Source organism: Prunus avium, chromosome 1, assembly GCF_965620075.1.
Source record: "Prunus avium chromosome 1, drPruAviu1.hap1.1, whole genome shotgun sequence".
In the NCBI taxonomy this organism is placed as follows: Eukaryota; Viridiplantae; Streptophyta; class Magnoliopsida; order Rosales; family Rosaceae; genus Prunus; species Prunus avium.
The window spans coordinates 34,286,345-34,303,017 of record NC_142284.1 but is presented as its reverse complement, the minus strand read 5'-3'; the positions used below and the strand labels follow the sequence as shown (position 1 = coordinate 34,303,017).

Genomic DNA, 16,673 nt, shown 5'->3' with positions numbered 1-16,673 from the left:
ATGGCGTTGGCTCTCCCTCTCATCTGCATATGTCTATTTAAGCCACGCCTCTGCAAGCGGAAGAGTACCCTGCAATTCTTTCTGCAAACTCAAGGAAAAACATCAAAAACATCCAAAGACAAAACAATGGCATCCACATGTACTCACCTTGATGATCTCAACCTTGAGCTGTCACTAGCACCACCAAATTCCCAGATAAGGGCTCCTCCAAACCCTATCTTCCCAAACTCCTCATACCATCATGGCTCGGCCTCAAACTTCTCTGAGGTGGTGCCGCGAAGGGCAGTAATGCCGGAGGGCATGACTGTCAGCAGACTGACAGTTGCAGATCACCTGCATGTGGCGCAGAGGTCTGACCAGATGGCAGTGGACGAGTCCCACAATCTAACCGTGCTCAACGCGGTCTCGGCCACAAATTTGGGCATGCGCCTACTGGCGAGAACACGAGAGTGCGGGGCACTGAGTGAGGAGGTGGCGGTCCTGAAAGCTCTGGTGGCGGACCTGCAGAAGCGGCTCTACAGCGCCAACCAGCATGTAGAGATGCTGCAGAAAAGGAACGAAGATCATGTAGAGCTGCTGCAGATTCTACAAGCAAGAACAGACAGAGGCAATTAGCAGAAGCCTCAGCTAGCTCAAAATGCAAGAGAAACAAGTGATTCAAAAATTTATTGTTTTTTTTTTTTTTTTTTTTTTTTTTTTATAGAAATTTGTGTGTAGAATCACATGTTTTGGAATGAAATAAGCATTTGAGCCAAAATTCTGAGTGCATAAACATAAACAACCTACTTCCCAAACTTATATGAAACAATGTTTATAAATGATGGAGATTTAATACTAAACAATGCCATATAGAAAAATTGGGATGGATAATCACAAAATAAAAGAAATAGTAAACAATTAAAAGTTGAACTAACAGTAAAAGTTGAAACAAACAAACTAATAACCGTCTCAAAATAAAACCCAAAAACAAAATAAATTAAAAGTTCAAAAGGGTACAAAGCTCAAAGTACTACTGATCATCATCAGTCTCATCATCATCATCACCATCAACATCATCACCATCAACATGTGCAGAGGTCCCGGGATGACCTGGCATCTGGAGGTGCGTCCAAATGGCGTCAATGGAAGTGCTCATATGTTGCATCTGCTGATACTGGAGCATCTGCAAGTCCCAAATGGCTTGGAGAGAGGGCTCCCAAGCAGAAGTGTCGACAGTGGGAGCAGGCGGGAATGGCTGGAATGAGGCCGGCCCGTGTGGTGGTGGTGGCATATGAGGCGGCACTGGAGCAGGTGCGGGTGCAGGTGCATGTGCATGGCGCCTCTGAGAGATACTCTTGGACACAGAAGTGTCCGAAATGGGACCCATGGGCTCAACATATATATCAGTGGGGCGAGCCCGAACACCTGAGCGGTCACAAATCATGCTAACAAGGCAAGGATAATAAATTATGCTTTTCTTACGTGCACAAGCCTTCAGGCGTTCAAAAATGATGTCAACAACTGGTAGGATAAAAGTTCCCTCATGCAAAATTTGCAGGAGCTTGACCCCTACTGATGGAATTTCCGACCGTTGGCCGGATGGATAAATGTTGTGGCGCACAAAGCTCCACAGGATGGCAAAGTAGGGTGTCAACTTACCCTGAATGAGGACAGTCTTTTTAGTTTGAGGTGCAAAGGCAGCAGGGTCAGCATAAAAAAGTGTTTCAGCTGCCCTTTGCATGTCAAAATCCTCACCCAAAAATTGTCTCCAATTAACAGTATTCTCTCTGTCACTTATTTGAAGAACCTCAGAGATAATGGAGGTGGATAGTACAATATTTTTGCCCCGAACCTTAAGGGGTACCTCTGCATTACGTCTAAGTTCTTCCCTAGGGAAAGCGGCATAAAACTCACGCACAATTGATTCATTATATTTTGCATAGATGTGAGCTAAGGGTAGGAGGTTTCGGTCCCTAATAAGGTGCCGAACTTGAATAAGTCCAGCGGTTTGGATGGAGGGACTAAGATCTAAGTTACGCTCAGTAACCACAGTGGCAGTGAGCATTGCCTCTTCCGGTTGAGGTGCACTTCGTGAAGAAGATGCACCCCCTCTGGTACCCTGTCTAGCTCTAGACATCTAAGGAGAAAAAAAAAAAAAAAAAAAAAAAAAATATGCACAAAACAAATCAACAACAAAATTCATGCCACAATTCCCAAACATGCAATACGCCACAATTATACCAATATCAAAACCAAAATGCATGCACAAAGCCAAAATTTGCCACAATACAAATATACACCAATTCGAACGAGTCAACAATTTAATCACAATGTAAAAATACCACAATGCCACAATATTAATCATAATGCACAATTAAGCCAAAATTCCAAAATGTAAACAACATTCCCAACATTCAACCAAAATGACAAAATTCCAATAATAAACACAAATAACAACAACAATAATCAAATAAGAGATTGAGAGTGAGAAAAACATACCCAATTGAGGAAAATCACACCAAATGATAAACACAAGCCAAACCCAAAACAAAAACAAGAGAAACAACAAATTAGAAACAAAACAACTATAGGAATGCATTAGAGTAAGAAAATCAAAGAGAAAACACCAAGAAAAATTCGAAAATTACCTTGGTGCTACAGTAACCCTAACTGAAAATCACCTCAAATTGAAGAAAACACTTGAAATTTCAAGGAATAGATGCCAAAAACGGATTCTACTCGAAAAATTAAGTGAGAAAAGTGTGATTTGGGTTAGGATTAGGGTGGGTTGTGAGGGAGGTAGAGGGAGGGAGAAGAGAGAAGTCGAAGGGGGGGGGTGGGTCTGTCGCTGGGAAGAAGAGGAAGTGAGGAGAGAGAAGAGAGGAAGGAAAGAAAAAGACGGTTTTTAAAAAAAATTGCGACGAGCGACCGGTCGCGAGTGAAGAGCGACCGGTCGCTTTGAAGCAGATTCAATTTTAAGAAAAAAAACAACGAGCGACCGGTCGCCAGTGAAAAGCGACCGGTCGTTTCGAAGCAGAGTCAATTTTAAGAAAAACAACGAGCGACCGGTCGCGAGTGAAAAGCGACCGGTCGTTTCGAAGCAGAGTCAATTTTAAGAAAAACAACGAGCGACCGGTCGCGAGTGAAAAGCGACCGGTCGTTTCGAAGCAGATTCAATTTTTTCTGAAACTTCAAACGAGCGACCGGTCGCGAGGCATGTACGACCGGTCGTTCTCTCTCTCTCTTCTTTTTTTTTTTTTTTTTTTTTTTTTTTTTTTTTTTTTTGGTTGAAAACTTTATTAAGGACTTACCTTCCCAACTCAGTTTTGCATCCCCGAATGTATATCAATGAAGTGAAGCACTTCATCTTCTTGATGCAAAGTATTTTCGTGGTAGATTTTCAACCTATGCCCATTAACTTTGAATTCCTTTCCTATGCCTATTGGTCGGATTTCAACTGCACCATAGGAAAAGACATTAGTAACAACAAATGGGCCAGTCCAGTGGGAACGAAGCTTACCTGGAAAGAGTTTGAACCTAGAGTTAAAGAGTAATACTCTTTGCCCTACTTCAAACGACCTTCTAATGATATGCTTATCATGAAACGCCTTTGTTTTTTCTTTGTAAATTTTTGCGTTCTCATAAGCATCATTGCGAAGCTCATCCAGTTCGCTCAGTTGTAACCTTCTGATATCTCCTGCTTCCTTCATGTCGAAGTTGTACTTCTTAATTGCCCAAAGGGCCCTGTGTTCAAGCTCAACAGGTAGATGACAAGGTTTACCAAAGATTAAGCGAAATGGAGACATACCGATTGGAGTTTTGTAAGCAGTTCGGTAGGCCCAGAGAGCATCGTTAAGGCGCAAAGACCAATCCTTTCGAGTAGGACCAACAGTCTTCTCTAATATATGCTTCACCTCTCTGTTAGAAATCTCCACTTGTCCACTAGTCTGAGGGTGATAGGGGGTGGACACCTTGTGAGTTATGCCATACTTCTTGAGTAGGGTCTCAAATGATCGGTTGCAAAAATGGGATCCCCCATCACTAATGATGGCCCTCGGTGTTCCAAACCTACAAAAGATATTGGCTCGAAGAAAGCTAAGAACAACTTTCGCATCATTAGTCTTGGTTGGAATTGCTTCCACCCATTTTGAAACATAATCAACCGCAAGTAGAATAAATAGATTTCCAAAAGATGAAGGAAATGGACCCATGAAATCTATTCCCCAAACATCAAATATTTCAACAATTAGAATTGGGTTTAAAGGCATTTGATTTCGAGATGAAATGTTACCCATTCGTTGACACCTATCACAAGATAGACAGAATTGTGATGCATCTTTGAACAAGCTTGGCCAATAGAATCCACTTTGCAAAACTTTTAAAGCTGTCTTCTTGGCTCCAAAGTGGCCACCACATGCGTTCGAATGACAGAATGTGAGTATGGACTGAGATTCGGTCTCGGGAACACATCGCCTAATCACGGAGTCCGAACAATACTTCCACAAATATGGGTCATCCCACACATAGGACTTGGTGGTTTTCAGCAATTTGTCCTTTTGACCTCTTGACAAATCCCTTGGTATATTTCCTGTAGCGAGAAAGTTGATAATGTCAGCATACCATGGGTCAGAAATTTGTAATGCAAAAAGTTGCTCATCAGGAAAGGATTCACGAAGAGGAAGAGTGTCTTCTTCGGTATTGGAGTTAGTGATCAATCGGCTAAGGTGGTCAGCTACCACATTCTCCGATCCCTTCTTATCTCTGATTTCAATATCAAACTCTTGGAGCAACAAAACCCATCGTATCAATCTTGGTTTTGCTTCCTTCTTTGCCAAGAGATATTTCAAAGCTGCATGATCAGTGAAAACAATTACTTTAGAGCCTATCAAGTACGAACGAAATTTCTCTAAAGCAAAAATTACAGCTAACAGCTCTTTCTCAGTAGTTGAATAGTTCAACTGAGCATCATTAAGGGTACGGCTTGCATAATATATTGCATGCAATCTCTTCTCAACTCTTTGTCCTAATACAGCTCCAACTGCAAAATCAGATGCATCACACATTAATTCAAAAGGTAAATTCCAATTTGGAGGCATAATGATAGGTGCAGTTGTGAGAAGAGTTTTGAGCCTTTGAAAAGCTGCCAAACATTCATCATTAAGATCAAAATTTGCATCTTTGGCAAGCAAGCTACACAATGGTCGAGAGATCTTAGAAAAATCTTTTATGAATCTTCTATAGAACCCGGCATGTCCTAAGAAGGATCGGATCTCTTTCACTGATGTGGGAGGTGACAACCCGCTTATCACATCTACTTTGGCTCTGTCAACCTCAATGCCTTGACTGGAAATCACATGACCTAAAACGATTCCCTGTTGTACCATGAAATGACACTTTTCCCAATTGAGAATTAAGTTGCATTCCCGGCATCTTTGCAAAACTAAAGACAAGTTGTTAAGGCATGAATCAAATGAATGACCAAACACACTAAAATCATCCATGAATACTTCAATAAATTTTTCTACCATATCGGAGAAAATACTCATCATGCATCGTTGGAAGGTGGCCGGGGCATTACACAATCCAAATGGCATACGCCGGTAGGCGAAGGTACCATAAGGACATGTGAATGTCGTCTTGTGTTGGTCTTCAGGAGCGATGGCAATTTGATTGTATCCTGAATAGCCATCCAAGAAGCAGTAGTAACTGTGACCTGCAAGACGTTCAAGCATTTGGTCAATAAATGGTAATGGAAAATGATCTTTTCGGGTGGCGGTATTTAATTTTCTATAATCAATACAAACACGCCATCCCGTTTTGACACGAGAAGGAATAAGTTCATTTCCCTCATTTCTTACAACAGTTATTCCTGACTTTTTAGGAACCACTTGGACCGGGCTTACCCACTTGCTATCGGAAATAGGATAAATTATACCCACATCCAATAGCTTCAGAATTTCTTTTCGGACTACCTCTGTCATGATTGGGTTTAACCTGCGTTGAGCATCCTTTGTGGGTTTGGAATCAATTTCCAGTAAAATTCTATGCATGCATCTTGTTGGGCTTATTCCCTTGATGTCCGCAATACTCCAACCAATTGCTCCCTTGTGTTCTCTTAACACTTGCATCAACTTCTGTTCATTTTCCACATTGAGATTGCTAGCAATAATCACGGGCAATGTCTCTGTTTTACCTAAATAAACATACTTCAAGTGGGATGGCAATGGTTTGAGCTCTAACTCGGGTGCCCTGTCAAGAGAAGGAACAAGCTTTTCAGTATTGACTGGCAAAGGTATAACATTTGGAGTGTACTTACGTGGTATGGCTGGACATGCATCAAGGAATTTCACAGCCTCAAGTAACTCATTATCAACAATTTCAGCAACTTGAGGATTTTGTGTCAACACCTTTTCTAATGAATCTGTACCATGAGTACTATTAAATGTATTTTGCACAATATGACACAATGTATCAATACGAAAACATTCATGTTCATCATTGGGGAGTTTGAAGGCATCATAAACTTTGAACTTTATTGTTTCCCCTTGAACTGTCATTGTCAATGTTCCTTGTCGAACATTGATCACAGTATCTGCAGTGGCCATGAAAGGGCGGCCAAGAATCAATGGAAGATCCGCACCCGGAATAGGAGCTTCTTCCATCTCTAGCACCAAAAAGTCAGCTGGTAAGATGAGATCATTTACTTTCACAAGTACATCTTCCAAAATTCCTCTTGGATATCTCACTGATCGGTCCGCCAATTGAATGCTAACAGAAGTTGGTTTAAGATCACCTAAGTTAAGGGCTTCAAAAACAGAATAAGGCATCAGATTAATTGAAGCACCTAAATCAAGTAAAGCTTTGTCAAACAATTTATCTCCAATTATGCAAGGAATTGTAAAACTTCCTGGATCTTTCAATTTGGGAGGGAGCTTCCTTTGCAAAACAGCAGAAGCTTTTTCCGTTAGTGCAACCGTTTCATGATCTTGGAATCTCCTCTTGGTGGTACAAAGGTCCTTCAAAAACTTTGCATAACTCGGAATTTGCTTGATTGCATCCAAGAGAGGAATATTGACTTGCACTTTTCTGAAGGTTTCCAATATTTCCTTGGCTTGTTGAATTTTTTTGGAACTCATAAGCCTGTGAGGAAAAGGAGCACGTAAGATTTCTTCGTCAGTAGGTTCACGACTTACCTTCTCCTTTCTTGCCCTTCTTGCAAGTTCATGCTTTGGGATCCACTCGGATGAAGAAGCTGCTTGCTTATCTCTCTCTTTGTTGCTTTCATCCTTTTCTTTAGGCTCAGCCACTTGTTCAACCTGCATGTCATCAACATTGTGAATTAAATCTTTAGAACCATCAATTTCACCAATTACCTTACCAGTTCTCAAGGTAACTGCTTGAACATGCTCACGCCCAGTTGGATTAATCTCTGGTTGGCTAGGCATCATACCAGGTTCCCTTTGACTCAAAGCTTGAGCAATTTGCCCCACTTGATTTTCTAGATTGGAAATGGCCTTATCCGTTTTCTGCATGTGGGTGTCATTCCTCTGCATGTAGCTTTTTGTCTCAGTGATGAAACTATCTGTGTTTCTAGCCATGGAAGCAACAAGTTCTTCCAAAGATTTTCCTGTAGATTGTGGTTGAGGTGGTGGTTGTGGTGGATTGTAGTAGTGCATTTGACCATGAGGTGGGCGAGTATGTTGTTGACCTTGAGGTGGGTGAGTTGGCCCTTGAGGTGGTTGAGTTGGCCCTTGTTGAACATTAGAATTGTCACTCCACCTGAAATTTGGATGATTTCTCCACCCCGGATTGTATGTTTGTGAGAAAGGATCATTCTTAGGCCACTGATTTCTTTGAAATGAGCCCACTGCATTTGCTTCCTCATGTGCCAAGGGACAATCCTCAGTGTCATGACCAATTGTGGAGCAAAATGCACAAACCTTGGATGATCCCGGTGCCAATTTCTTCACCATGTTGGTTAGGTTTGCAATCTGAGCTTCCATACTAGAAAGGGTACTTACATCATAGGATTCCCCTTTTCTGACTGGTCTTTGCCTTGAATTATATTGGCGAGCATTTGCAGCAACAAGATCAAATATTGCTCGCACTTCTGTTGGAGTCTTGGTCATTATAGTCCCTCCTGCAGCTGCATTCACATTATTTTGGTCCGCTTCAAAAAGTCCTTCATAGAAGTGTTGCATTAGAAGCCAAGCTTGTATGTTATGATGCGGACAAGTGATTAGAAGCTTCTTGAAACGGTCCCAATAATCCTGGAAGCTTTCTCCCGGCCTTTGCAGAATTCCTGTAATCTGACTTCGGAGTTCATTTGTCCTTTGTGCTGGGAAAAAATGTTGCAAGAACTTTGAAGCAAGATCCGTCCATGTTGTGATGGAATTTGGAGGTAGATAGTGAAGCCATTCCTTTGCTGTATCCTTTAAACTAAATGAGAAAAGTCTCATTCTTATCTCATCACTACTCATGCCTTCGATCTTTATTGTGGAACACACTTCCTCGAAGTCTAGGATATGTGCATTAGGATTTTCTCCAGGATTTCCCAAGAACTTAGGCAATATGTGTATCATGCCCGATCTCAACTCAAAGTTTTCCAAAGTGCTTGCGGGATATACTATGCAAGATGGTTGTCCAGTTGTTGGCGGTGAAGAGTATTCTTGCATAGTAAGTTCCGCATTTGCAGCTGCTGCCGCCATTGGTGAAGGTGGAGGTGACTCGACTTTTGGTGAGCTTGGTGATGATGAAAATGGCGAGAGTGAAAAAGGCAATGGAGTAGACACAGCTAGTTGGATGTTCCTTTCTCTCAAAGCTTGAGCTTGGATATCTTCTACAGTGCAATCTAATGAAATATCCAAATTCAGAAGGGACATAAGCAAAATGTTCCTGCAATAAGAAGAAAACAAAAACAAACTCAAATAAAATGAAATGACAAACAAAGAAAAAAAATGAAAATAAAATTAAGTACTCTAAATATACTCAAACAAAACATATAAGCAACCGTGCCAGTTCCCCGGCAACGGCGCCAAAAATTGTTGCATTCCTAAGAGGACACAAATTAATGTGCAAACAACCAATTAAAAATACCCGCAAGTGCACGAGTCTATTGAAGTATAGATTATACAAGTACAGGGTCGATCCCACGAAGAACTTGTCGGCTCCCTATAAGTTCTAATTTGAGTACGTAAAGAACACTTAATTGACACACCACAAATACGCAAATGCAAAATGGAAACTAAAAATAAGTAAAGAAGTGCAAAAGAATTGAAACAACACAAGAAAACTAAAGAAAAACACAAACAGCATTTTCTATCGCCATTTTATCACCTGTTTATCACCTGTGAACAGTGACATGAACAGTGCCGTGAACAGTGAACAGTGACATGAACAGTGCCGTGAACAGTGAACAGTGACGACCGGTCGCGTGAACAGTGACGACCGGTCGTTTTTCGGCAGAGTCGAAATTTCAATAAACGTGTGATGAGCGACCGGTCGTGAACAGTAACGACCGGTCGTTTTTGGGCAGATTCGTTTCTCTGTTTTTCAGTTTCGACCTCTGTCCAGTGTTTTGCCTATAACTTTCCAACCGTACGTCGAAAATTCACGTTCTTTATACGGTTGGATTCAGAACAGAAAATTCAAGAACACAACGCGGACCAAAAGTCCAAAACAATTACGGAAACAAATAAAATTCAGTATCAAATACACACCACGTGTCGAACTCACAACTCACACACACATTGGGGGGGGGGGTTTTGATTTGTTTCAAGTGATCTATTTCTATTGCATGAAAGTAAATGGACTTTGAATTTAAATGAGAAAGGCAGAGATGAATTATCGAATTGTGAAATTAAAATGTAACAAACACTAGGGTTTCGGAATCCACCCTAAACAATTCTACCCAAGTTCATGAATACTCAAGTAATGAACTCTAAACGTGTTGATGAAGATGTTCGCAATCAAGACCATGGGTCGTGGCTCAAGACGCATTGATTCTCTCTAATATACGTAAAGTGCATGGTTCGTGCTACAATACTTGTGCCCTCCTCATAACCGAACCTAGGTATGGTTCGTACTTCGATTCAATTACAAGGAGAACCCATTAAGTTCAAAGAGAATATGAACATCACAAGAATCCTAATAGCATGGTGTTTACATTAGGTATTCAAGAAACCAATTCACATGGATGATTCTTACTTCATCCATTTATTGCTTAGGATAACATGAGGATACACATAATCCCAACAATCTCAAGAAGCATGCTTTCAAAGGTGATCAATCAAAGAAGAACATACATCAAGGATAGATTAATTTGGTGAATTGGAATTCATCAACAATATCTAGAAATTCATACACTCAAGCATCAAAACAAAAAGGTAATCATGTTTAGGGCTTCAACCTAAGCCCTAGCTATGGAGTTTAGTTGCTCATAATCATTTCAAACACAAATTCAAAATGAAATTAGAAAGAGTTTACAGATTTGGAAATGATGAAAGCTTGAAGTCTTCAATGGTGGAAGTCTTCTCCTTTCTTCCTTGGCTGCACCTCCTTCTCCTTCCTTGCTCTTAGCTCCCCAAAAGCTGCTCTCAAGTTGTGTAGCATGTGGAATGAATTGGCTACCCACGTTCAAAACCTCTCCCACTTCAGATTGCAATTAACTTTCCATTGCCCATCAATTTCCAGCTCACAAATATAATATAAAACTCATACTTTAGTTAAAGCCTTTGCCCTTGTCCCCTTTGCCATGATGAAGCCTTGACTTCACAAAGATGCCAAAAGCTTCAGAAAATATCTCATTTGCAAAGGTAATTCCTTGTTACCAAGAGTTATGGTAACAAGAAATTAAGATGACACAAAGGAGGTAAAAGCTGGCCAAATCCGGATTTCCAGAGCTGTGGTAACATGCTGGATTGGTTGGATAGGCAATACTTGTCCAATGGAGCTCAAATTTGGATATGTTGTAGTTAACATCCATTGGAACAAGTCTTATGAAGATCATCACCTCATCCAAGGACCGGAACATGCTGATCCAAGGCCACGAAGTTGACCTACGAAAATGAACAAAAACAGAATTTATATCAAATAATGCACTTTTAGCTCATTTTCATACAAACCAAGGTAAAACCTATTAAAACACAAAAAAGAAGTAAAAAGCTATAAAATTTCAAGAACTAACTCAAAATAGTGGGTGAATAACATGAAAAATCATGTGTAAAAATGAACCGAACATTAAGCTCATAATTTCATACATATACATGCCCTATTTACTTACTTCTTTTGCTTAGTTTCTTAGATTTCTAAGTTATTTGCCTCCCTTTGTGTGTTTTGTAGGCAAATAGAGCAAGAGAGCATAATTCATGCAATTCAAGCATGTTAAGGCCTAATTTGGATGAAGGGAAGAAGAGCTTAAAGACAAACTCAATTTTGGCTACAGCCCTCTGCCAGTCCAGTTTCGTAGGTCATATTGCAAGCTTTGTTTCAGCAACCTACATAGCTCGGATGAGGCAACATTCTTCATGAACGTTGTTCCAATGGGTGTGTACTATAACATATCCAAAATGTAGCCCCATTGGATAAATATGGAGTCTGTTACCTAGCAAACACAGAGCCATGCTCAGGATGGATTTTATCAGCGCGCAAAATGAGTTAGCAATTTGTTTTGGCCTTAACTTCCTCCTCCGACCTTGGATTGGCCCAAATGATATATGGCTAGAAAGAGGACATTCTGAAATTCAAGTTTGAGTGCTTAAAGTCTTAATTTGCTTAAGTGAAGCCCAATTTGTAAGCCCTTGAAGTTGCTGGTCATGCTGACCTCAGGATGAGCTATTGTTTCTGGTTGGAAGCTTGGTCATGATGAGCTAGGCATGAGCTATTGTAGCTGGTTGGAAGCTTGGTCATGGTGACATGAAGATGAGCTAGGGCTGCTGGTGGGATTTACTGGTCAAGTGCATCAACCAATTCAAATTTTCTAATACAAGTGCATCAACCAATTCAAGATTTTATAATACAAGTGTTGTATGCATTAGCCATATTGAATTCAGATTTTCACTTCCCCTAGGCCTATAAATAGGGAAGTTCTCTAAGCTTGTAAACACACCCCAAGGGGGGGAGCTCTCAAACACTTCTCTAGAGCTCCCTTCCCTTCTCTCCCTCAAATTCTCTTAGTTTTCCTTTCTAGTTCTCAATTCTAGCTTTCTTATTCATTATGCTTATAAGTTAATATGCTAGTTTGAATGATTGATCACAATTTAGGCTTGCATGTTAGCTATCTTGGTTTGAATTAAGAGTATACACCATGCTTTAATTCGAATTGAACTATGAATAGGAAGAGTTTGTATGGACATTCGACAACAGGGATTAGATACATGCTTGGTTGTTTAAAATGTTCTTCTATGCTTAATGGGTTCCTAATGCTTAATTTTAGGTTAGACAACAAATGATCAAATTAGGGAATTAGGAACACAAGGTTATGACCAAACACCATGGCTTAATCATACATTAGCTAGAATCAATCCGTTAATCTAATTGAACTTGGGAACTTATCTACTTGAGTTAGTTATTATCTTTCTTCCTTGTTTTATTTATTTATTTCTTTTTCATTTCTGTTTTGTGTAGGGAAAATGAATTGGATCATTCAATCACCAATCCTCGTGGGATCGACCTCGCACTTACATATGCTATACTACCAAACGGCTCGTGCACTTGCGAGTATCACAAGTTGAGGATGCAACTGAATCCATTTTGGTGCAGCTGTATCTACGCAACACCAACCGCGACCCCAGACTGGGAGAAATGGCTGCCGAGGATGGAGCATTTCTTCGGTCAATAATGGAAGGATCAAGGCATCTACCACCTGATCAAGCTATTTGATCGGCCGCTCGTCATGGATCGGTCACTCTTGCCCGCGGCCCTGTGCTTCTGGTCGTCAGCCACCAACACCATGAACTTTCGGTTCGGCATGATGACGCCGACTGTTCTAGACATGGTCGCCCTGTTCGGCCTGTCCCCCCTTGGCGTGGAAGTGAACGCCGCCCTCGTCGCCCCTGAGGTGGAAGGGAGTTTCAAGGCCACGTGGCCTACTCTTGCGAGAATCGCTGGGAGCAAGGCGAAGAACATGCTCAACTACTCCAGCTTCTACAGTAATTTCGCGCGTGGAAGATAGTGATGGAGACGACGCCGTTGCCCCTCTCGGCGAGGTTGAACACGCCGCGTTCTTGCTATACTGGTTGTGCAAGTTCGTGTTTTGCACCCAGGCGAACAAGGTCACCCTGGAGTTCGCCCACCTGGCCGATTACCTAGCGCAGGGCGGTAGGTTAGCGCTCGGCCCGTTCCTACTCGGCCATATATACCGAACGCTTCATGACATCGTCACCGATGGGATGAAGCCGAAGCACGGTGGTCCGCTATGGGCCTTCCTGTTCTGGTTGCAGGCCTACTTCCCAGAGCTGAGGGGGGTGGCCGCCCCTCAAGACAATGAGCCGCTGGCCAACGCATTCGCCCGCGCCTCCAAGAAGCATAACGCCACGGCCTTCTGCTACAAATTCTTCTACAGCTTGGCCGAGAGAACTGGTACGCAGTTCCGAGTCTGCCTTGCTCGGCCGTTCCCTCTGTTCCTGACCCACGACCTCTCCGTCGTTCCTGATGTTGAGACGGAGAACGATCTGAAGGAGATCTGGGGCTCCTTTTTGGTCACACGCGACCTCCACTGCGGCCTGTCCAAAGACGGGGCCGAGGTGTATCTGCCGAACCTCGTGGCTCGGCAGTTCGGCCTAATTCAGACGGCCCAACTCCTTCCTCTGTCAACGAACCGGCTATCGTCCTGGAGGGCCGACGTCTCCCAGCAGCACGGCGTGGCTGCGATCACCTTCCAGCTTCAAAAGGGAATGACCTTCCTGACTCTGACGCCTTGGTCACGCCGCAACGCGTATGACGAGGATGGAAGGGTCTGGTACGAAGAGTGCATCTCGGCCAGATTTCTTCGGCCTGTTGAAGAAGCCGTGAGGGCGGCCCTGACGAATGCAGATTGGGACCCTCTTACCCCCAAAGGCAGCAAAATGAAGAAGGTATCAGCTGGGCCGCCTCGGCCAAGTGCCCCGGCCGTGGTCGCCCCTAGGGTACCGGCCCCTCCCTTGGCCAGATCAGCGGTCGTGGCCTCTACCGCGGCCCCATCATTGACCGTGGCCCCAGCTCCCAGGGCGACGCCTGTGGTGGGGGGTCGCAAGACTCTGGCGCATAGGACCGTGCCGGCCTCCCCAACATCTCGACCATCCACTGCTGCTGGTAGGCTTTGCTTCTTTTCCTTTTCATTATTTACTTTTCATTGGCCTCTCTAAACCACTTCTGTCTCTGGTCATCTCACTCTTGTCCTGTTCCTTTTGTATACGCAGCCTCGGGTCGCAAAAGGAGCCGAGAGACGTCGGGTGCTGAGGTCGCACCGGCCCAGAGTGCCGCGGCCGAGATGGCGGCCGTGCAACGGCCGAGGAAGAGGACCCTCTTTACCGCCTCGGAGGGCGGAAGTGAAGAGGAGGCTCCCTCCGTGACTGTGAGTGAGGCCCCTCCTGCGATCGTAAGTATCACTCCCTGGCACCCCCTTTTTCAGTACTTTTCTTATTTTTGCGCACTCTGGTAATCTGGTTCCTTCCTCAGGACGTGGTAATAGTCGAGGAGGAGGCCACGGTCGAGGTACCGTCCACGACGGAAACGGCTGTTGCCCATCTGGTGGTCGAAGAAGTGGGAGGGGCAACGGTTGAGGAGGCGGCCGCTGCCGACGAAGGGGTCGAGGCGCAAGATGCTGAGATGGCGCCCGCCGAGGTGCCGCCCGCCGAGGAGGCTGCAGAGGGGGCGACCGAAGAGATCGCCGAGGAAGTCACCGACGAGGCCGCTGAGGAAGCTGCCGAAGAGGCTGCCGACGAGGGCGGCGAGGAGACCAATGAAGAGGCCGATGAGGAAGTAACCGGCGAGGCCGCCGAAGAAACTGCTGTGGACGTGCCAAGTGGGTCATTGACGCCCACCCCTCGTCGTCCAAGCGGCATCTCCTTTCGCTCGGTAAGAAACCACTTTCGACATACTTGGCTTTATTGTCTTCTTTTGATCTGTTCCACACTTCTGACCGAACCGTTTGTCTTTAGCCTCCCCAATCGTCGCCGCCGCTGGCAATGGTTGCCGCGACCATGCCGCCTGTGCCGTCGTTCCAGGACTCGACGGTCGTGGCCGAGCCGGTGGTGACGGAAGCCGCGGTCGTGAGTGTGCCGAGTCTCCTGCGGACTACCTCGGCGGTGATGACCGACCTTTCGCTCCCCGTGAGTATCCGACCTCCTTTTTGTTTGTTCTTTTACATCTTAGTTAACTATGTCTTACCCTTGCTCCCTCCTATGTTCAGGAAGCCACCTCCTCTGATGATCTCGAGGAGCTATATGCCAGCCTCCATGAGGAAGGGGGAAGCTCGGCCTCGGCTCCGTTGGACGAGGATTCCAAGACCGTTATTGAACGGCTCCGGGAGTTTCTTCTCCTTGATGTCCGGCAGATGACCAACACCGGGGCGATCACGGGGTTTAGGTCCTGCCTGGATACGGCCATGGCGCTCGGTCTGCTTGACTCGGCACAACTGGACGAACTGCAAGCTCGTCTGACCGAAGGCGAAGAGATGCTCGGCCGGTATACCGAAGCTGTCATGCGGATGACCGAGGGGAGCTCGCTCGAGCAGGATCTGGAGGTGATCAAAGAAAAAGTTCACCCTGCAATGGCCCGGCTGAAAGAAAACGACCTCGTCGTCCAACGAGAAAATGAAGAGCTTGCGCAGGTTGAGGCCCAGATTACCGAGCTCCAGGCTCGCCGAGATCTTATCCTCCAACGTCGAGATGGCGCGGTCGTGGCCGGGAGCGAGCTGAAATCCTCGGCCAAGCGAATCCTCAAAGCAGCTTCTGAGATGAAGAAGGCCCTGGCCGAGCGAAAACTGATTCGAGCGAGATGGCAGGCGGACATCAATGGTGGGGACATCGCTTGGAGAAGGATCACCTGCCTGATCTGGGGGATGTTCAGCGAAGGAGTCTGAGTGGGCGAAAAAGCGGCCTCCTTACCTATTTTTCTTTTCTCTTTTTGGGATGTAAATAAATAACTACATACAAACGCTATTTTATTTGTATATATATATATAGTTTATTTTCTGTTCTATGACTTCACACAGATAAATACGTATAATATTTCGGCCGTGACTGGCCGTTCTTTTGCGTAAATAATGCCCTTTCTAACTAAGTGTAAGGCAAGGGCCTCCCTTTTCTTTTCTCTGAAAAGCGAAACGTACACTTTCCCCTTTTTTTATATGACGGCCGCGCCCGTTGTTCGGCCCGTCTGCCTACTTTCCCCTTTTTTTCTTTTTCTTGACTTTTTTGTCGTAGGTTCTTGGCGCCATTTTCTTTTGAACTTGCGCCGAGTCGTAGGCGTCGAGTTCCAACTGTTCTGAACTCCCTGAACTCTCGAGCATCCTTCGTGGGCACTTCTCTTTCCTTTTGCGGTGTTGTCTGATACCTCGAGGAAACCGAACCATCAGCCTTAGTATCTTACTAGTGTTTTGGCTCCTGGTCGAGACGTAAGTAAATGTGCCTACGGCCGAGTTTTTCGAAACGCGGTGTGCCCAAAGAACTTCAGGAGATAAATCACGCGTATTGCTAAGTTCCTTTGACAGGCGC

At 44.2% G+C, this 16,673-nt stretch overlaps 1 non-coding gene across 1 annotated transcript; it reads left to right on the top strand.

The window, feature by feature from the left end:
- Positions 1–8,196: 8,196 nt before the first annotated feature.
- LOC148297713 (small nucleolar RNA R71) lies at positions 8,197–8,303 on the top strand. The gene has a single exon (XR_015833317.1). It is a non-coding gene; the product is annotated as a small nucleolar RNA R71 (small nucleolar RNA).
- The last annotated feature ends 8,370 nt before the right edge of the window (positions 8,304–16,673 follow it).